At 35.3% G+C, this 23,013-nt stretch overlaps 1 protein-coding gene across 3 annotated transcripts in view; it reads right to left on the reverse strand.

Moving 5' to 3' along the window:
- NTRK2 (neurotrophic receptor tyrosine kinase 2) overlaps nucleotides 1–23,013 on the reverse strand; it is a 380,358-nt gene that overhangs the window by 266,910 nt on the left and 90,435 nt on the right. The gene's annotated exons all lie outside the window — the stretch shown is intronic.

The following is a 23,013-nucleotide window of genomic DNA, read 5'->3' on the forward strand; positions in this document are numbered from 1 at the left end:
GATGAAAGAGAGAGAGAGAGGGGAGAGAGAGAGAGAGAGACAGAGAGAGAGACAGACAGAGAGACAGACAGAGACAGAGACAGAGACAGACAGAGACAGAGACAGAACTACAGACCAATATCCTTGATGAACACAGATGCAAAGACCCTCGACACAATTCTAGAAAATAGGATCAAACCTCTCATCAAGGAGGTCTATACATGACCAAGTAGGATTTATTCCAGAGATGCAATATATTTTAAAATAACATAAATCAATCAATGAAAGTTAATCAATGCAATACACCATATCAAAACAGGGAAAAATCATATAATCATATCAATAGAGGCAGAGAAAGTACTTGATAAGGTCCAACACTTATTCATGATTAAAAACTCTCAATAGATGAGAATGAAAGGAAGATTTTTTAATATAGTCAAAGACATTTACCATAAAACATGACAAATATTATACTCAATGGGTGAAAACTGAGAGACTTTTCTTTAAAATCTGACACAAGATATGACTGTCCCCTCTTGCCACTCCTATTAAAAATAGTACTTCCATACTTGTCATGGCAAACAGGCAGGAAGAAGACATCAAGGGCATTCAGATAAAAAAGGAAGAATTCGGGGCCAGAGCGGTGGCACTAGAGGTAAGGTGTCTGCCTTGCAGTACTAGCTTAGGACGACCGCTTGAATAGCCAGGAGTAACCCCTGAGTATCAACGAGTGTGGCCCCCCCCAAAAAAAAATACAAAAAAAAAAAAAGGAAGAAGTCAAACTCTCATTGTTTGCAGATGACATACTATATTTAAAAAATCCTAAAGACTCTACCAAAAAACTTATAGAAACAATAGATTTGTTTAGCAAAGTGGCAGGCTACAAAAATTAATATTCAAAAAACCCATGGCTTTTTATATACTAATTATGAAAGATAAGAAATAGACATTTAAAAAATTATCCTTGGGGACAGAGCCAAAGTGCAGCAGCTGTAGGATATATACCTTGCACAAGGCTGACCCAGAACCGGGTCCCATTTGGTCCCCCAAGCCAGGAGCAATTTCTGAGCACATAGCCAGGAGTCACCCCTGAACATCACTGGGTGTGGCCCAAAATCATAAATAAATAAGTAAAATTTCAGATCCTATTCACAATAGTGCCACAGGAAAGTCAAGGACCTTGGAGTCAAATAAAGAAATGAAAGACCTATACAATGAAAACAACAAAACATTGCTCCAAGAAATGAAAGAGGACACAAGAAAATGGAGTCATTTACCCTATTCATGGATTTGGAGGAGTAATATAATTATTTTGGCAATATGCACCAAAGCGTTATACAGTTTAATGCAATATCTTTATGGATACCCATGACATTTCTCAAACAAATGTATCAAACATTCTTGAAATTCATTTGGAAAAATAAACTTCAATAAATCAATCTTTAGGGAAATAGTAGATGTGAGTCATCACTTTCCCAACTTTAAAACAATAGTCATTAAAACAGTATAGTATTGGAATAAGATCAAGTAAGATTCTAGTGAGATCACTGGAATAGATTTGAGTATTCAGAATATGACGCCCAGACACACAATCTTTAGAGACAACTGAGCCAACAGTTCAATGGTCAAGAAAGAGAGGCTAGTCACCACTTATGGTCCATATTTGGTTCTCAGGCATTGTAAGCTTCTGCCAATCTAGAATCTTCCAGAGCAGTCAAATGAACTGAACCCTAACTAAATTTAACTGGCTAATTGCAACTAAATTACAATCACAAAGCCTCTTCAGAAGATTCAGTTAATTTCTTGAGGGAAAAAAGTAAATGTTTTACTACATAATTATTAACTTAATTAACATAAAATAAATTAATTAGAAACCATATTGGTAATGAACACCATAGTTTCAGCTGTTTAATGCTAAAATTTCCAGGAATTCTAATCTATGAGCAGGTTAATTTGTATTTTAAGCTTATGTACATCTCATCTCTTCTATCCCCAACTATTTAATTTCTTGTTTAAACTGCATAGCAAGGCACAAGATATCAATTTTTTTTTTGTTTTTGGATCACACCTGGCAGTGCTCAGGGGTTATTCCTAGCTCTATGCTCAGAAATCGTCCCTGGCAGGCACAGGGGACCACATGGGATGCTGGGATTCGAACCACTGTCCTTCTGCATGCAAGGCAAACACCTTACCTCCATGCTATCTCTCCGGCCCAAAGATATCAATTTCTTATCGATTCCTATAGCAAAGGATTATGAGTTGAAAATATCACTTTATCCTGGTCCCATAAAAACTACAGAACTCAAATGAATATGTTTTATACATTAATCTATAGGGGAGGAAAAATCTTTGCCTGAAACCATTATAATTACAACCCTTCACAGTTGGCAGTGAGCTAAAATAACAGATGATTATTCAAAGCAATAGTTTCTCTTTCCCATTGTATAATGGCAAAAATTCACCTAGAGCCGGAATAACCATCTGCTACAGATTGTTTCACATAATTTGTTTGCTTGTTTGCGTTTTATTTTTAAGACAGAATTCAAAAATATTATTGGCAAGAAAAGATGATTTCACAAAAGCGACCTAGTTTTCAACCTGTATTGCTTCAATTATTATCCTAATCCTCACCCCCTGCACTATTGGATTCGAAGAAGAAACTGATAAAAGAATATTCTAAAGATGATCATATAGGCATAGAATAGGGTTTGGTAATAAAAATGATTTCATTCTAATTTTTAATGTCCATATTTGATAAAACTACCATCACCTCTCATGCTTACTTCCCCCTTCAGCACTTTGAAAATAGAGATTAGTTGCTATGGAACTATGGAACTGCTACTGAAAAGAAAGAAGGGCTGGAATAAGAATCCAAAACTAAAAAGTCATTTAAAACCAGAGTGATACTAGAAAACCTATTTTAATGTCTTCAGCTATAAAATCAAGAGTCAAGACTGTGGTACAAATGAAATAAATTAGTACACATAAAGTTCAGACTGTATAATGTGTCTGGTACATAATACGATTAACTTGATCTATTTATTTGCAGACTCTTAATACCAACTTATTTAGTGTGAAATGCAATGCATGTAAAGAAATAAACTGGTCATGTTTCAATAAGTCTGTATTTCTAAAAACAGAATGCAGGTCCCTTTTGCCTAGTGAGAAGAACTTTGATTGATGCAATTACTAGCCTGATATTGTCTTTAACTTATTTTCTTCTTTTCCCAGCTTAAGCATTCATCTTGATTGAATGTTCATATTGTTTTAATATTCTTACTGGGATATGATTAATATGCAATGACATATACTTTATTATATACTTAAAAGAAAACCCAGTATGAATTTATAAAATTTCTAAATTAAATTTTGAAAAGAAATATGTTTATTACTTTAATATACATATAAAAAACAAAATTAAGTCAATAAAACATTTCCATCATGTTTTGTCAAGAAAAGGGTAATTCATCTATACTCCACAAAAGTTAAAATTACACAATTCATAATATTTTGCATGATAATTCTTTGAGATATCTTTAAAAGTTAGTTTTCAAAGATGGTGAAATGTGACTCTTGTTACCCTATCTTGTTTCCAATATAAATTGTCTTAGCAATTTTGGTTCACGAAGATACCTGATATTCCAATCAATTTTCCCTAAATCTGTAATCTACATTAACAAGAGTTTTTGATCTTTCAGGACAATAAAATTGATTATAATCAATGACATTACAGATTAATACAATCTTCAAGCCAGTTTACTGCACTCTTTCTTATGGTCTCTACCTAACCTTTGGCAGAAATTGTGGAATTCAGTGTCTTTTAATCATACTATTCTCTGTTTATGAAGGGGAAAATCAATATAGTTGATTTTCTAGAATACTGTGAAGCTAAAGTAAACTTGTGATATAATTTTTGTCATTTAGATATAATTAGAGGTCTAGAAAGGAAAACTGAACAGAAAAAAAAGATGCAGTGACAACTCTAAGTTAGTCACTGCAAAGCCTTCTTGGCAAAGGTTCTTTCAAGATTAAGGGAATTCCTTTTAAATATGGAAATCTGAGAGTTGAGAAGGAATTGATTTTTTTTTTAATTTTGGGCCACACCCGGTGACGCTATGTGCTCAGAAATCGCTCCTGACTTGGGGAACCACATAGGACACCCAGGATCGAGCCAAAGTTTATCCTGGGTCAGCCACGTAAAAGGTAAATACCCTACCACTGCTGCACCATTGCTCCAGCCCTGTGAGAAGAGACTGATTTTTGCCAAGACCTTGAGAAAATAGGAATGCACATATGTTTTGACTTTTCAATGCCTGTAACATGAGGCAATCAGATGGTGGCACGCTTGACTTTGCTGGCCTTTGCCATGGCCTCACATGGCTGACTGGATTTGCTAAGAGATAACAGTGGAATATAATAATGTCCTAAAGTCCCTATTTAGTTAAGAGGAGACAAAATGGTCACTAGACCTGAAGACAAGTTGTAGGACAAGGTGATACAGAATGTTGTCACATAGGCCTGAAATTGCCAGCTATGAAGCCACCCAGAGTGAACAAATGGCAGCAAAATGGCAGGCATAGACAGGAACATCATTACAAAGAAAAGGTGCTACTAGTTCCATCTTTTTGGACATAGAAAATCCTTGAGTTTCCCAGTTTACCTGGAGATGACAACACATAAAGGAAAAATTATGAAAACTATAAGAGCTTCCAAATCTAAGAAGTGAAATACCTTTACAAATAACAAACAACAACAAAATGGAAATATTGAAAGTCTTCCCTGAAACTCAGTACTTAATTTTTTAAAGCACAGCTGTCAATAAAATTATTTTAAATGTCTATTTCTTTTCTTTTTTATTATATACATATATAGAACATACATTGAGTTTTGTAATATTAGCTGTTACTTCATTATATAAAGTCTATTATTTATAGTTTTTTGGGTTTTTTTTAGGTTTTTCTAAGTATAGAATCATATCATTCACAAATTGTGAGAAATCGATTCTCCTCTTCCTATCCGAATGCCCTGCTTAATTTTTGCCTAATTGCTATTAAGTACCTCTAGTACTATATTGAATAGAAGTGATGAGAATGAGTAGCATTGTCTTATGCCAGATCTTAGGAGAAAGGTTTTTGTCTTTTTCCCAAAGAATATAATGTTTGCTGTGGGCATATGGTAAATGGTTTTGACTATATTGAGGAAAGTTCCTTCAATTCTCATCTTGTTAAGAGTTTATTTATCATGAATGGGTGTTGGACCTTATCCAACAAATGTTCTCTCTTCATCTATCGCTCTTCATATGATTTTTATATTTTCTTTTATTGATATGGTATATAATGTTGATTAACTTGGTATATTAAGCCATTCTTTCAGCCATGGAATGAATCCTACGTGGTCATATTATAGAATCTTTTAGTTAAATTATTGAATTCTATTTGCTAACATTTTGTTGAGGATATTTTCATCTGTGTTAATTAAGGATACAAGCCTGTAATTCTCATTTTTTTGGTGGTGACTCTGTCTGCTTTTCATATGTCTGCTTTTCATAATGGTAGTTTTATAGAAACTGTTTGGAAGTGTTTCTGTTTCTTCAGTTTTCTAGATGAGTTTGAAAAGACTTGGCAATAGGTCCTTTTTGAAAGTCTGAAGGAATTCTCTAGAGAATCCAAATGGACCTTGGCCTTTGTTTTTGGGAAGACTTTTGATTACTATTTTGATTTCCTCAGTAGTGATAGGCTTATTCAGATATTTTGAATCAGCTTTGTTCCCAATATCCTTGGGATATTATAGGAGTCCAAAAATTTAACTATTTCTTCTAAGTTTTCTCTTTTGTGGTATAAAGATTCTCAAGATAATCTATGATTATTCTTTGTACTTCTGTGTATTTGTCATAATATCCTCCTTTTCTCATTTGGTTTATTAGGGTTCTTTGTCTCTGCAAGTCCTGTTAATGATTTATTGATTTTATTTATTAGAAAGAATCAACTCTTGTTTTCATTGATAGTTTGGATTGTTTTAGGTGTTTTCAGTTCATTAATTTCTCTAAAATTTATTTTTATTCCTCTTACCTGTTTATTTTCTCATTTTGTTGGTTATTTACCAATTTCTTAAGATGTGCCATTAAGTTATTTATGGAGACCTATTATAACTAAATTGGCAATAGTCCCAAAACACTATGATGATTTAATGCATTTCCTATAAGTCTAAAATTAATAAAAAATGATTAAGAAACCTTCAAGAATAGCTAAAATGATTCTTGGGGCAAGAAGATAAGAGGACATCACCTTTTTCAACTTCAAACTACACAACAAATAATATTAATTGAAATGGCATGATCTTAGAATAAAGATAGACTCTCTGATCAGTGGAATAGAATTGAATGTCCTGAGACAGATCCCCAGGTATATTACAAATTAATTTTTATAAAGAAAAATATTAAAATGGAGAAAGGAAACCCTCACAAGTGGTGCTGGGAAGCCTGATCCTGTACATGAAAAAAACTAAACTCTGGGGCTGGAGTGATCGCACAGAGGTAGGGCATTTGCCTTGCACACAGATAACCCAGGACAGACCTGGGTTCTATCCCAGCATCCCTTATGGTCCCCCAATCTAGGAGCAATTTCTGAGCACATAGCCAGAAGTAACCCTTGCGCGTCACTGGGTGTGGTCCAATAAAACAAACAAACGAAAAACAAAACTGAACTCAAAACCCTAATACCGTGAAACAGGTAAAGTAAAAATGAATTATAAATCTTAGTATATCAGACACAAAATCAAAAGGTACATAGAGTAAAATGTAAGCAGAACTCTCTATGATATGGAAGCTAAAATCTTCCTCAAGAATAAAACAGCACTGACCAAGCAAGTAGAAGAAAAGAGAAACAAATGGAAACTACATTGAATTAAGAAGCTTCTGCACCTCAAAGTAAATGAGGACTAGAATACAAAAACGTACCCATGGAATAAGAGAAACTACTTGCCCAATATCTATCTGAAAAGTACTTAATAACTTATAAATATAAGGCTTTAGTAGTAGAGTATTACAAGAAATTTCATCTAATCCTCTCAAAAAATGGGCAAAAGAGATGAACATTTCCTCAAAGAAGTAATACAAATGGCCAGAGGCACATGAGAAAATGCTCCACATCACTAATCATCAGGGAGATGCAAATCAAAACAATGAGATTTCACCTCACACCACAGAGACTAACACACATCCAAAAGAACGAGAACAACCATTGATGGTATGTATATAGGAAAAATGGGACTCTCATTCACTGCTGGTAGGAATGTAAACTGGTGCAGCCTTTTTGGAAAAAATTTATAGCCATCCCTTAAAATACTAGAAATTGAGTTCACATAGAACCCAGTAATGTAGCTCTTGGGAATATATCCTAGGGATCATAATGCAGAAAAGGCATCTGCACTCATATTCTTTACAGCACTATTCCTCATTGCCACAATCTGGAAACAACCCAAGTATCTGAGATTAAATAAGTGGCTAAAGAAACTGTGACATATCTACACAACAGAATACTACGCAGCTGTTAGGGAAAATGAAGACATAAAATTTGTATGTACTTGATAAATATGGAGAGTATTATGCTGAGAGAAATGCATCAAAAAGCAATAGACATAGAATGATTACACTCATTTGTAGTAAATAAAAATAGTATGGTAATAATATCCAACGGCAATAGTCAGGAGGACTAGCAGGACAGGTCAATGTAAAGAAACTTGCCACAAAGACTGGAGGAGTGCAAAGAGGGCAGAAAAGGACCACTCTGACAATAATAGTTGGAAATGATCACTCTGAAAAAGACTTAGATGCTAAAAGGAGTAAAGTGATACACATGATATCCCTTACGGCATAAATTCAGGAGACACACCAGATATATCCCTAGATTTCCCTAGTGTGGAGAGCTAAAATAACCCCCAGGGGGTTCCTCAAAAGGCCCTCTGTGGATGCCTTTTCCCCTGCTATCCTTGGATAGTTGAGGAATTCCCAGAGATAAATCTATGCTTGGTAATACATTTTTCTATCACTATTTGGCTATCTCTCCTTTGTAAAATCTCAGGCAAAATTATGGCCTCAATCAAATAATTTGGCTCAGAAATTCCAGCACCAAAGATTACTAAGAGAACCCCTTATCTAGATAATATTTAGCACCTAAAAGCAAAGACAATATTTTTTCTCTTTTTCAAATATGTCCTTGCAGCTTCTGTTTCTGGTAATCAAGGGCATAGCCAGAATACAGATCCTGGGCTTTTGACTCTTCTCAGAAAAAGGGAGTCGCACTTTAGGGGATTTGGCTCCTTCCTTTACTTGACCTCTAAAACAATAGAGTTCAACTCAGTGAGAGACTATCTTCCTAGATATTTTCTACTTCCTAATAATTCCTTATTTTGCATTTGAAGCTTGGAAAGAGCTGCTTTGAGTTGTAACCTTCTCCTTTGAAACTCAGAATTCTTACAGCTCACACCCATAGCTTAAGTATTGCTTACTGTTAAACTTTGCTTGTGATTGTAAACATTCTTCTCTATACCTATGACTGGTCTTTCCCCTTATAAAGTCCCCTGATTAAAAATTAAACTTGTCACACTCCTGCCAGAAGATGTGTTGACCCCACATACTCTGTGTGTGGTTTCATTATTACATATTTTATATTCGGCCACTCGTTTTACCCATTTTCCTCTAGTAAAGGATTTATTCCCTACTAGAGATGCTGAGATGCAAGATGCCTGCAACAACTAACCATATTGCAAAGCAGTATATAAAGAGGAAAAGGGAATAGTAAGAGACCAGGGAGAAGAAAAAAGTCTGCTATAGAGCCAGGGAAGATGCCAACAGGAATGGTGGGAAGAAAACTGGGGTCATTTGTTGAGAGAAATGTGAATTAGGTGTTGGACTTTGTATAACTGAAACGCAATAATGAACAGCTTTGTAAATATATCTCATGGTGATTCAAAATAAATTTTCTTAAAAAAAGAATTTCAACGTTTTCTCAAATATATATGTCAAAAATAGTGTGGCTTCTTTTATTTTCCCAACTTATATTTTGTCACCTCACTAAATATAGTGTGATGTTGTCACTGATGAGAAGTCTTGTCTCACATACTGGTGAGGAGAAAATGTATAGAATACATAATTTTAGATATAATTTTACCCCAAGCCACCAGCATTTTTATATATTTGAAATGTCCCTTCCTCAATAACTACTCACTTGACCTTGATTACAAAGACCTCTTTGTGAGAATGGTGACAGCATAATATGGGAGGACATGACATTTTCTCATGATCCTATCTGTGTGTGTGTGTGTGTGTGTGTGTGTGTGTGTGTATACGTGCGCGTGTGCACAGAGGAATAGAAAAAGAGGTGTATTTTAGTCTCCTATTAGAAATAAGTAATAAGTAATATGGAGCCAGAGTGTTAGCACAGTGGGTAGGGTATTTGCTGATCCGGGTTCTATCCCCTTCATTCCACATGGTCCCTTTAGCCTGCCAAGAGTGATTTCTGAGTGCAGAGACAAGAGTAACCTGTGAGTGCCACTGGGTGTGGCCCAAAAACCAAAGATAAAAACTGAGTACATGTAAAATGATGGCTTGTTTTGTTCACAGTCTATAATACAATAGACTTTATGACTCCCCCTTGTCTCTCACTCATGCATGCATGCATGCACACACACATACATACACACACTATTTAATATTGTAAAACAATTTTGGCCCTTAGATGTGATGACCAATTGATTTCACTGAGGCATATCATGCAGGGTACTATTTTCTTCCTCTTCAGGTAAATAAATCTGTAGAGTGTAAGCCTATATAAATACTTCCCTTCACATGCCTTCTGAGCAAGTGTGGAAGGTAAAATATCCAAGTCTTATTTCATCAACATATTATGCAAATTTAATGAGAGAGACTAATATCCACTGCGGACAATTGAGCTTATGGGACACAGTAAAGAGAAAACTTAGTGGCCACACCACCAACTTCAAGTTCATCAGACCCCCCCTCCCAATTATAGTACTTTCAGTATGATCCACAAACTGAAATTTTGGCCATGTCCAGTGCAATCAATAAAATCCTCCTTTTAGATTCCCATTGCTAATTTAATGTTCCTTTCCCAAACTTCATCATTTTTCTCAAGTTGTTTTCAATTAAGTCAATTAGTCACAGACACCTATGAGTACATTTATCCAATTCCTATACCTAGAAAAGACTATACTTAGAGAAGAGATTGCTTAGTCACTCACACATATATGCTCGCTCGCTCTCTTGCTCTCTCTCTCTCTCTCTCACACACACACACACACATACACACACACACACCTGTTCCTTCTTTTAATGTAGTGATGTTCAAGCTCAGTGTAACCGATTGAGTGAAATGTTCGACTGTAGTGTGTTTGTTCATGCCAACAGCAGCTTTATACTACTGTGCTTTTACTACATGATGTATGTCATAAGTAACAATTATGAATGTCATCTCCAATTAGATATGTTTGCTCTGTTTAAAGGAGATATTGAAGCTCAAGGACTTTCGTGTATTTTATGAGGGGTATCTGAACATTGAGATAGCACAGAGTTTAATAATCATTCTATTCACATGTGACCTTGAACAATTTTCTTTGTTTGGGGGCCATGCCTAGTGGTGATAAGGGCTTTCTCTGCCTCTGCTCTGAGATCACTTCTTAATGTGCTCAGGAAACCATTTTTGATGCCTAGAATGGAATCCCAGACAGCTAGGTACAACTTGAACAACATTCTCAAACTTGGGAAAGGCTAATGTTCACATTTTCAAATAGTGATAATTACATCATCCTAATACTGTGTTGAGAGACTCAAATGGCATATTTAATCATCTTTTAGTAAGTGCTTTACTGTTTTTCTCTGAATCCTGAATTCCTCTGAATATTCTTCTAAATCATTTGGAAATGCCTATATTTCATCACTGTCTTAACCTGGAAAATTGAGAATTTTATTTGACTTACATGAATAATTTCTCAGAAAATAGTATTATTAGTAGTATTTTCATTATTGTCAAAGAAAATAAACATGACAAATGGGATTTTAATTTGAATTCAAAATTTACACTAATATCTGTTTTTTCTATTACCTTAGTCATTTTCAAAGAAATTAAATGATATTTTAATTGACATTTTTATTCACAAAATAAAACTAACATCACGAAAGTAATAAGTTATAATAAAAATATTATTTTGATTTTAAATAGAGGAAAAAGTTCATTTCATAATCAACTCTGCATAGTACAAAATTTCTTTGAAAGGTACTAATCAAATGTTAGTAAAATAAAAATGTGAGCTGTCTCTCTTCAGAGTATGAAGGGTCATGAACTACTGAAAATTAGAATCTACATCATTAAATAATTAACTGTTCATCATATTCTACTTTGAAATTGCAGCAATGATTCATAATGCAAACTAGTGCAATAATTCACCAGTTTTTAAGAAATAATAGATTTTCTTTTTCACATTTTATGATGAAAACAGGGAGTAAAAATAACTTTATCTTTCCAGACTGGGAAATCATAGGGTAAAAAGATTTCCCCTCAAATACCTGTCTGATCATTGACAAGCTTAGAAGAAATAAATTTCTGTCTAAAACCAAACCTTTCATTGTTGTTTTACCATGTTCCAAGTGGTTACATATGTTGAAAGAGTCTAGACATTTCAGGCTTGAATTGCATTTCAGAACATGTCTTTGAGACTCAGAGATAATTGTTTTAAAGCTTTTCTTACTAAAATATGACATTCTAATCTTCAAGGGGTAAAATCATGGATGATAAAATCCAATCAGAAACAGGAATTTATCCACTGCTTTTTCTCTAAATAGATAACAAAACACCATTCTACGACAATGTATATATAGAAAGGAAATACCATGATCACAAAATATTTGAAAATATTTGTATGTTATTTTGACTGGAATCAGCATGGGCTTTCTGGAACTTTTCAAAGTATCTACGCCGCAAATACACTCATGAGAACTCTCTTTTTAACTCTGCATGAATTTTCTTTCTTTTTTATTTGATTTCAATCTTGTAGAGACAATATGTTCATTTTCTGGTTCTTTCGTTTTTCTATTTTGGCTGACAGAGACATATGAAAACATAATCAAATAAATAAGGCACAACCAGTCAGCTCCAGTGTTAACCTAACTAATTCTGATCACTTAACTCAAATAATGATTAGTCAAAGGAATATAGTCTCTGAAAGGATCAGGCTATAAAATAGAACCTTTCCATCTTTCAGTCACTAGTTTAAATGATGAGAAGTACAATTATCATAGTTCTTTGTGGGGATATAATTCCCCAGAAATGTTCAGGGGGTTCTCCTGGCTTTGCATTTAGGAATCACTTCTAGGATTCTAGATGGTGGTTCTCTGGGGACTAGAGGTGCCAAGGATTAAATTTCAGATGGCAAGAGCTTATTCTTGATAGTATTTCTCTGACCCCAAATTACCACAGTTATATTTTTTAGGGAGCCTCTGAACTTATTCTGGTCAACAGAAGAAATAAGAAGTCCATTTTTCTCTGCAAATTGTGAGACAGAGAGTTTATTCCAAAAGAGCCAGTGTAGTTAATAAACATTACTGTTAATTAGATGGAATATGGGATGACAGTACTAGACAAATACAAGAAGACAATTATACATTTGTAGGAAAGGGCTAAGTAAAGTACTAGACAGATACAAGTGAAAGAAAAAGACACTGACACTGAATTTTTACAAACATTCTAAATTCTTTCTTAAATCAAATCACTTCTTCAATGCTTTACAACTCAATTGTTAATTTCCCTTCAAATCCCAGCATTATTTTGTTTATCTATACTCCCTCTTTCAACATCTCATTGGTCCTATACTCAAAACCATGTTTTCTCAAATTACCTCTATCAGGATGCATGGATGGGAAGGTTTTCAAATCCCTAAAAAAGACTAGCTGATATAGCAAAATGTCAACAATAACCTTGAGAGTATTGATTAAGCTCTATTTCACTGTTACAGAGATAGGGAAATTAAACAATCTCCTAAATCATTAATGCATGCCTTTTAAGTTCTATTTAACTCTCCCATCTTTTATACAAACCAGAAATTTAAATTTTAAATCCTGGTGAGAAATGATGAAAAATTTTCCACTGAATGTTCAAGAAGAGCATCCCATCCTGCCTTCAGTTCTCATGTTCAAACTTCAGCACAGGATACTTTTGGCTACATCCCTGTCTTAGTGCCTCAACTTCAATCCATGTTCAAATACCCTCTTATATAATCTAGCGGTGGGTTTTAAAGAAGGAATGAGGTACCAACTCAACCTCCAGTACAGACACCAGTGGCAGAGAACATCACATTGTTTTCTATTATGGGCTATTCAACAAATACTCTTCAAGGGGAACCTTTCTTCTCTATATATGTTCCTCCCTATATAGAACACACATTAAATCAAATATATGAAAAAGAGTCAAAGAATAGAATCTGCCAAAGTTAAGCTTTTTATAATTTAGTTTACTTTTCCTTTTTTTGGTTAGTGGTGGAGTCATTTCTAGAAGGTACTCAGAGGCCACAAGAGCCATTCTAGGTGGTGTTATGTGTGTGTGAATGAGCGTGAGTCATGCATGCAGCACCAGTTTGTTTCATGTAGCATGATGTATAGGACCTATGATCTCATTTATACACGCATACAATCTGACACTTGGTCCACATACATAGAATTCTAGTTTGTCATTTGGGAGATAGAGTTATTTAGGTCACATCCAAGTGCTGGGATACTGCCAGATCAGAGATGAGGGGTCCTTATAACAGTACTAGGGCTCCTTCATGAAACTACTTCACTTCAGTGAGATATCTCCTTGGCACTCGTTTTTCTAATTAAATAATTTTTTATTTTCCTAAAAATATTTTATTAGTGATCCCTATAAAAAGTTTTTTTATGTTTTATGAATGCTTTGAATTTGCTTTTTTATTCTGTTTTATTAGTTTTTATTTATTTACAGGGATGGACCTCAGGACTTAGTCCTGGCTCTCTGTTCAGACATCACACTTGGTGGAGCTCAGGAGACCATATGGTGGGCTAAGGATTGAATCTAGTTTGGCAACATGCAAGGTAATCATCTTAGTATCTTACTATCTCCCCAGAACTTTGTTTGGCATTTAAAAAAACATATTTTAACTTATTAAAATAACATCCATGATTATATAATAGTAAAATTATGCTGTTACTATACTCAATAATAGGTAAAGGGAATAAGGTATTCTGATTATTTTTTTTTCTTTGATTTTTTTTTGGGGGGTATGTTTATGGTCTACTCTTGGCTCTGCTCAGATATCACTCCTGGTGAATCTTCGTGGACTATATGTGGTACAAGGGATCAAACCTATATTAGCTATGTGCAAGTCAAATGCCCTACTTAGTGTACTATTGCTCCAGTCTTTCTTTCACATACTATAAGTAGCATGCTGACCATCACTTTTAGAGCTAGGAAAATTGAGATACAGAAAGATTAGAAATACAAAAATTGAGGTACGGGAATATGCACAAATCACAAAGTTTACAAGTTTGGGGGCTTGAATTTAAATATAAGATACCTGGTTTCACAATTTAATGGTAAGCTAGACCCTAATTTCCTAAACCATGGGTCACATGCAAAACTTGCCTCGATAAAAGGTTCTGAATATGCAACAGCCAACAATTAATTCCAGGGGTGGGAGCGATAGTTCAGTGTGGAGGGCATTTGCCTTGCGCAAGGCTGACCCCTGAGCACAGAGCCAGGAGTCACCCCTGAGCAATGCCAGGTGTAGCCTCCCCCCAAATTTTAAATCCAAATAAAATTGGAGATATTTATGGCAGTATTTTCCCATGTTGAATTTCTCAAGTGAAAAATGGTCACAGGTAGAAAAAGTTTAAGAAGACCTGAGATAGACTGGCACCTCTCTAATATGATATTTTCTCATATATCAAGGATCTCAAATATATTATCTAGAAGCCAAAGAAATACAGGGGTTAAGGTGTTTGTTTTGCACACGAGTAACATATTTCAACCTTTGGCTCCTCAAGAACTACCAGAATACATTCCTAAGCACAGACCCAGGAGTAAGTTTTGAGTATTTCTGTGTTTGTGACTCCACGCAAAAACAACACCTTCTTAATTCTTACAACTCTTTAATTAGGGAAATCATAACCATTTTTTCCAATTTAGAAAACCGAACCTTTCAGAAGTTATAAAATCACACAAAAATTACACAGGTTTTTTTCTTTCTTTTATTTATTTTTTGGGGGAAAGGTCACACTCTGCAGGGCTCAGGAGTTACTCCTGGCTCTGAGCTCAGAAGTCGATCCTGGTAGGCTCAGGGGACCGTATGGGATGCCAGGATTCAAACTGGGGTCCATCTTGTGTTGGCCACGTGCAAAACAAATGCCTTACCAATGTGCTATTGCTCCCCCCCCCCCCGCCAGGATTTCTTAATTATAAGAGATCAAACAAAGAAGAGAAAAATCTAACATTTTACCTTAACTTCTCACATTTAAAATGATGAGTAAATCGGGCCTGGAGAGATAGCACAGCAAGGCAAGCACCCGATCCAGGACCTAAGGTGGTTGGTTCGAATCCCGGTGTCCCATATGGTCACCCGTGCCTGCCAGGAGCTATTTCTTAGCAGACAGCCAGGAGTAACCCCTGAGCACCGCCGGGTGTGACCCAAAAACCAAAAAAAAAAAATAATAATAATAAAAAATAAAATGATGAGTAAAAAACATAAAGCCAAGATATAGAAATCCATCCATTACTGCTTATGCAGCATAATTCTTACCTGTACCCCAACTGGCCTGATTCAGTTTCATTATCATATACATGGGGTCAATTTCATCTGCTCATTTTGAATATCAGCTATTTTTTATATCATTCATGATCCCGACTAACAGAGAAATACGATAGTTTCTTCTAAGTTCAAGGACAAGAACATGTCAATAAAAGATTTTAAAATTGAGAGTAGATTATAAACATGTTTTTCAAGAGGTTTAGGATTTTTGGTTAGGTTTTCACCTATGCTCTACTACCATGTTTATTGTAACTTTGAAAAAATCCGAAGTGTTGTTGGGTATCTGAGTTGTTTTCAGATTCTTACTAGTGAATAGTAAATAGCAAATAGTGCTGCAATGAATATAGTTGTGCAGAAGGCATTTTATATTGCATTTTTGTAGTTTTGTTCTGTTGCATTTTGTTCCTAGAGTATATCCCTTGGAATGGTATAGAAAAAAATTAAATGAAGAATGAAATAAAAATGATCCTTTCAGGTTTTAAAAGTTTGGGGTTTTTATAAGTTGCTGTATTGTTTTTTGTATGCATGAACAGAAACTTCATTGGATCTTAATTCTTACGTATGTCTATTATCTTAAGGTTAAATTATTTCATGACATGCATTTTGCTTGTTGTCAGTTTCCAAGGAAATTTCCATCAATGACATTAAGTAAAGACTTACTATACTTTTTTCAAACTGGTATTCATACCCCTTTCTCTACACGTACTGAAAAAGAACTGTGAATACACTTATTAGATCCAGTACACAGGTCCTCAGTTTGCTAACCAGTGTAGATAATAAAAATAGCTAAAGTTGTACAGAAAAGAACTTTAGGAAATGACTAGTTTGACCTATGTACACAATTATGGTTTGGGATCTAATATTCTTATTGTTTAAATGGGGGAAAGAAGTGGAGATAGTCCTTTATAAACTTTTGCAATATTATGTGTATTCCTAGATTACTGCTAATATCATTCGTTTATAGGTCTCAGGAGAAATACAATGAGAATATAAAGAAAAGACCTCTCACCAAGACAGGAACTCAAATTAAATGGAATTTATGAATCTCTGGTTTTTCTCTGTTTTCAAACCTCCTAAAGAAAAATATTTCTACTGTATAAATGAGTTGCCAAAAACATTTTGCAAATGTTCAGTCCTAAAGTAACTAGACCTTGAGAAGGAAAAAAAAGAGCCACCCACTGAGTGGGAGAAACTATTCACCCAATACCCATCAGATAAGGGGCTAATCTCCAAAATATAAAAGGCACTGACAGAACTTTACAAGAAAAAAACATTTAATCCCATCAAAAAATGGGGAGAAGAAATGAACAGACACTTTGACAAAGAAGGAATACAAATGGCCAAAAGACACATGAAAAAGTGCTCCACATCACTAATCATCAGGGAGATGCAAATCAAAACAACAATGAGATACCACCTCACACCCCAGAGAATGGAACACATCACAAAGAATGAGAATAAACAGTGTTGGCGGGGATGTGGAGAGAAAGGAACTCTTATCCACTGCTGGTGGGAATACCGTCTAGTTCAACCTTTATGGAAAGCAATATGGAGATTCCTCCAAAAACTGGAAATCGAGCTCCCATACGATCCAGCTATACCACTCCTAGGAATATACCCTAGGAAAACAAAAATACAGTACAAAAACCCCTTCCTTACACCTATATTCATTGCAGCACTATTTACCATAGCAAGACTCTGGAAACAACCAAGATGCCCTTCAACAGATGAATGGCTAAAGAAACTGTGGTATATATACACAATGGAATATTATGCAGCTGTGAGGAGAGATGAAGTCATGAAATTTTCCTATACATGGATGTACACGGAATCTATTATGCTGAGTGAAATAAGTCAGAGAGAGAGAAAAAAATGCAGAATGGTCTCACTCATCTATGGGTTTTAAGAAAAATGAAAGACATTCTTGCAATAATAATTTTCAGACACAAAAGAGAAAAGAGCTGGAACTTCCAGCTCACCACAGGAAGCTCACCACAAAGAGTGATGAGTTTAGTTAGAGAAATAACTACATTTTGAACTTTCCTAATAATGAGAATGTATGAGGGAAATGGAGAGCCTGTTTAGAGTACAGGCGGGGGTCGGGTGGGGAGGAGGGAGACTTGGGACATTGGTGATGGGAATGTTGCACTGGTGATGGGTGGTGTTCTTTACATGACTGAAACCCAAACACAATCATGTATGTAATCAAGGTGTTTAAATAAAAAAAAAATCTCATAAGATATAATCAAGGCCCAATGGGTTTATGCTTTTCCAATCTGATTTTAAATTCTAGTTTCTCAAATGAACAGTATTTTAGTAGTTTATTAATACTGAATATTAGAATTTTGTCATCCTGTTAGAATTTTTGTCATCCTGGACGCAGACAGAAATTCGTTTACAAAGTAATCACCAAACATCACTCTATCTCAAAGTCTTAGAAGTTGCTTATAAGAACAAAGTCCTTAGCCTGGAATCTTGCACATGGCACCAACTGAAAAAGTATTTGCTGAGTCTGTAGTATATAAATGAATGAACAACTTTGACTAAATAGACAGAAAACACAAATATAAAAGAAAGCTCTTTTCTTCATACATGTCCAGGTGCACAATGCTCTCATGTACCTTCTACATTTTACATTTAATATTTAATTTGAATAACCTTACTTCATCCCCACAGCATATAGTGATGATTCAGCACACATATAATCCAGAGGAGGAAATCTGGTCGGGAGAAGTGGAAACTCCCTATGGTCATCTGGCTAGCAAGCCATTAACACTAGAAATAACCCAGATGTCTCTGACTCTGCCCTGTCTGTTTTTTTTTTTTTTTACCAACTTCCTTCAACCATGCTGCCTTTTAAACATTTTTAATTATGCAATATTTGGAGGAACTCATTTTTCAATCTTATCTTTATCTCCTGCTATATTTGTTTGAATGATTTGACTTTTTATCAGTTCCACCTCCAATTCCCACACAGACTTACTCTTACTGCATCCAAGTCAGCTTTCTACAAAATAAATGCCATTGTGCTACTTCTATATTCAGTCCTACAATATCAATTCTATCAACAAAAGATGACTAATGCCCTTACAACAAAATCAAAGATCACAGCAAGTATATACATTCCACAACTTTTCACAGATTTTTATATCTTGGTACAGTAAAATCCTACCTGGAATATTCCAATCTTTTTCTCCCTGTCCTTCTCCTAATTCCATTTTACAAGTTCTATAGCTCTCTCCCATGGTCTTCACTTTGGACTAACTTCCAGGCTCATTTATATGGTTCTCTCCAGGGCTCCTAAAAGAGCCTACATTTCTCCTCTCCCCAAACACATTAAAACTATACTTCAAATGGCCACTAACTTTCGATTTTCCACTAAGTTATATGCTCCTGGGGATGGGAATGGGACCCCGATACTTAATAAAGATACACATTTGTAAATGAATAAAGGCAATTAGAAAGAAATAACAAGGGTCTAGAGAGATAGCATGGAGGCAAGGCATTTGCCCTGCATGCATAAGGACAGTGGTTCGAATCCCGGCATCCCATATGGTCCCTTGAGCCTGCCAGGAGCGATTTCTGAGCATAGAGCCAGGAGTAACCCCTGAGGGCTGCCGGGTGTGACCCAAAAATCAAAAAAAAAAAAAGAAATAATAATAAACACAACCTTTATATGTGAATCTGACTCAGAGTCTCAGAGAAGGTTGAAAACTATTCAGAACTGAGCTGAGTAAGTTATACAAATGACCAAACTTGGGAGCACTATTTAAAGTCCAAAATAATTTTAGCACAAATATACTATGATAAAAGGCCATTGTCAAGAAAGTAAAGTCAATCACTATATATATAAAAGGTGTCTTTGTAGACTGCTTAATAGTCCTGAAACAAAACATATCAAGAGTGCTTTATACTATACTTTAGAGTTCAAATTCTATTCTGTTGCAACAAGAGTCTGTTCACAGGAACACAACCATAAACTGGTTGAAGACCTTCAGAAACTTGAATAATATTTATTGGCTTAAATATTTATTTGCTTTTCTTGGTGTCTCAAATATGATCTACCTTCTCACATTTGGGGCAGCCATGCCCCACATTCCTACCTAGTTCAGGACACAAAGTAATATTTAACATAAGATTATGCTCTAGTCTCCAGGATAATCCCTTGAAAATGCTGAGAAAGAGAAAAGTCACTGTCTCAAAAATGTAACAAGTGGTGATATGACAAGTACAATATTTATCATCTATATCCACAGCTTAAGAGACATGATCTGTATCTGAATAAGAAAAGGGCGACCCAGTCCATTAAGCATAAAGAACATCATTGTCCAACACAGGAAGCTCCTGGATGGTTTTTCACATCCACAGACTCTATGCAAATGGTAAAAATTCAAAACAGACACAACTTTTTTTTTTAATTACAGCCATTGGGCTAGAGTGATAGCACAGAGGTCAGGTGTTTGCCTTGCACGTGGCCAACACAGGACAGGCCTGGTTTGATTCCCGGCATTCCATATGGTCTCCCAAGCTAGGAGTGATTTCTGAGTGCATAGCCAGGAATAACCCCTGAGTGTCACTGAGTGTGGCCCAAAAACAAACAAAAAATTATAGCTATCACAATAAGGATTATTAGGTAGAGGGTACTCAAGGAAACATATAGGACTCTATTTGACATCTCTGTCCCATTTACAAGCATCACTACTTCATACTTAATTCTTGCCTTTCCATTTTTTATTTCCTTGCTTCCATTTTACAAACGTTTTTAGGAATGTTTTTACAGCTTTTATAAATGTTTCTGAGATCTATATTTCAAGCATGTTGAGATTAAAAATGTTCAAAATAGGTCTTTTTATAAGAACTTGAATCCTGGCAAGATCACAACTCTGGCTAAGAAAGCATTCCCTCTTGCAATGAATTGTCTGATAGTTAATGAGACAAATAACAAAGCCTTCACTGAGTAAAACTTAAATCTGTAATTTGTTCCTACCAACATTTTTATAGGCAATTCTCTCTAATACAACTATTTACGTTTAAAATACTCTCCAAGGTATTACCGAAAAGTCTTCCATTAAAAAAATCATTAAAGTAGCCTCTCTATAAATTGACTAGACTAGCTAAGAGATTCCCAGGTTAAAGTGAAAGACTATTACCATAATAAAGGATTAGTTGGCAGCCTGTTGAATCATTTGATTTAAAAAAGAAAAGATAGTAAAGACATAAGATGATGTCTTATACTTACTGTATTTAAATAAAACAAGCTTAAAAAAATAAGCTCTCTGTGTCAAGGATGTTTCTATATTGATCCATGTGGCTCCCCAAATCACTATAATATTGGTACTGCTTTAACCAGGGGACACTTATCTCACTGAAAATAACTTTTCTCAATGTTTTTGCTAAATTCAGGGCACAAAAGAGCAACCCATATACATTGATTAGATACAGGGGCTGAGGATATAGTACTTTGTTAAGATGCTTTCTTTGCATGGATACAACCAAGATTTGATTCACCAAAATCCATATCATCCCCCAGCACAGCCAACTATCTCTCTCTTTTCAGCTCCAAGGATTGTTCCCCCCCCCTTTTTTTTTTAACATTTTTTTGTTAAGTACTATAGTTCGGCAGTTTTTATTTAAAAATTCTAGTTAGATGTGAGTTTAAAGTAAAGGATTCTTTTTAAAGGGAGAACATGAATGTAAAAAGGCAAACAGGGACTGGAATGATATAGAAAAAACAGATAAAAAGTTCCACACAGCTGACCAAGGTTTAATTTCCAGCATCCTATATGGTTGGTTCTCTGTCACCTCTAGGAGTGATTCCTGAGTGAAGAGCAAGATGTAAATTCCAGGGGCCAGAGCGATGGCTCAAGTGGTCTCCCAAGTCAGGAGCAATTTCTGAGCGCATAGCCAGGAATAATTCCTGAGCATCACTGGGTGTGTCTCCCCACCCAAAAAAAAGATGTAAGTCCCAAAGCACTTCTGGGTGTGGCCCAGAAACAACAACAACAACAACAACAACAACAAAAAAAAATATATATATATATATAAAAAAGAAACAGCAAGAAAACAATATACATGTTTAAGACATTTCAAATATGGCCTTGAAAGAGCAAGTAAGAATTGTCCTTTGAAAAAATATCAACTTTTTTTTGTGTACATAAGGGTTTTTTTTTTTTTTTTATGGTTTTGTGGTCACACCTGGCTCAGGGGTTACACCTGGCTCCAGGCTCAGAAATCGCTCCTGGCAGGCTCAGGGGACCATATGGGATGCCAGGATTCAAACCAATGACCTTCTGCATTGAAGGCAAATGCCTTACCTCCATGCTATCTCTTTGGCCCCATGATTATTTTTTTAATGATTTTTATTTTGATCATAGTGTCTTACATATTGTTGACAATAACATTTTAGGTACATATTTACATAAAATCAGGGGGATTCCCATCACCAAATTGTCCTCCCTACACCTTCAGTTTTGTCCTACCTCCCATTTCCTCTTCCCTCACCCCCAGGGCGGCTAGAATATGTGGTCCCCTCTGTATCCAACCCATTACTTAGTAGTCTTGCACCTGTTTGGTCTTGATGCCTCCCTTATCTCCCCCTCTAACTGTAGGCAGGACTAGCTAGTTCAAGTTGCGTAGTTTTGCCAGAAAAAGAGAAGATATATAAACTGGGGTAAGAGTCTAATACTCCAAAAATGGGTGGAATCCTTCTAGAGACTCTCATCATCGATTTGGGAGATGAAGGAGAAAAAGAAGGTGAAACACTCCACCAGTACCAAAAAAAAGTGTCAATTATCCAGTGAGGACTCCAGCTATATCGATAAGCACCACAAAAAATAGACGAAAAACAAAACAAAACAAAAAAAGACAAACAAAAACAAACAAACAAACCAAAAACACGCCATGGTCTTGAAATAAGAAACATGGCATAGCACATAACGAAAAAAGATAAAAGAAGAGAAAAAAATAAGTATAATTGGGGACAACGATTTCAATAATCACACCCAAACAGAGAAATCGACCAAAATAGATAGGTAAATAAAAATAATAATAACAATATTAAATGAAGGTAAAAAAAATATATATATAAAATAACCAAGGTTTTGTGCTTTTTGTATTTTTGTTTTTTCCCCTCCTGCCCTGGCACAGTAAATGTTGGGGTCATTCGAAAAGGAATTCACTTGGCCTAAGAAATATGGGGTTTCTCCG

This window comes from Suncus etruscus, chromosome 3, assembly GCF_024139225.1.
Source record: "Suncus etruscus isolate mSunEtr1 chromosome 3, mSunEtr1.pri.cur, whole genome shotgun sequence".
Taxonomy (NCBI): domain Eukaryota; kingdom Metazoa; phylum Chordata; class Mammalia; order Eulipotyphla; family Soricidae; genus Suncus; species Suncus etruscus.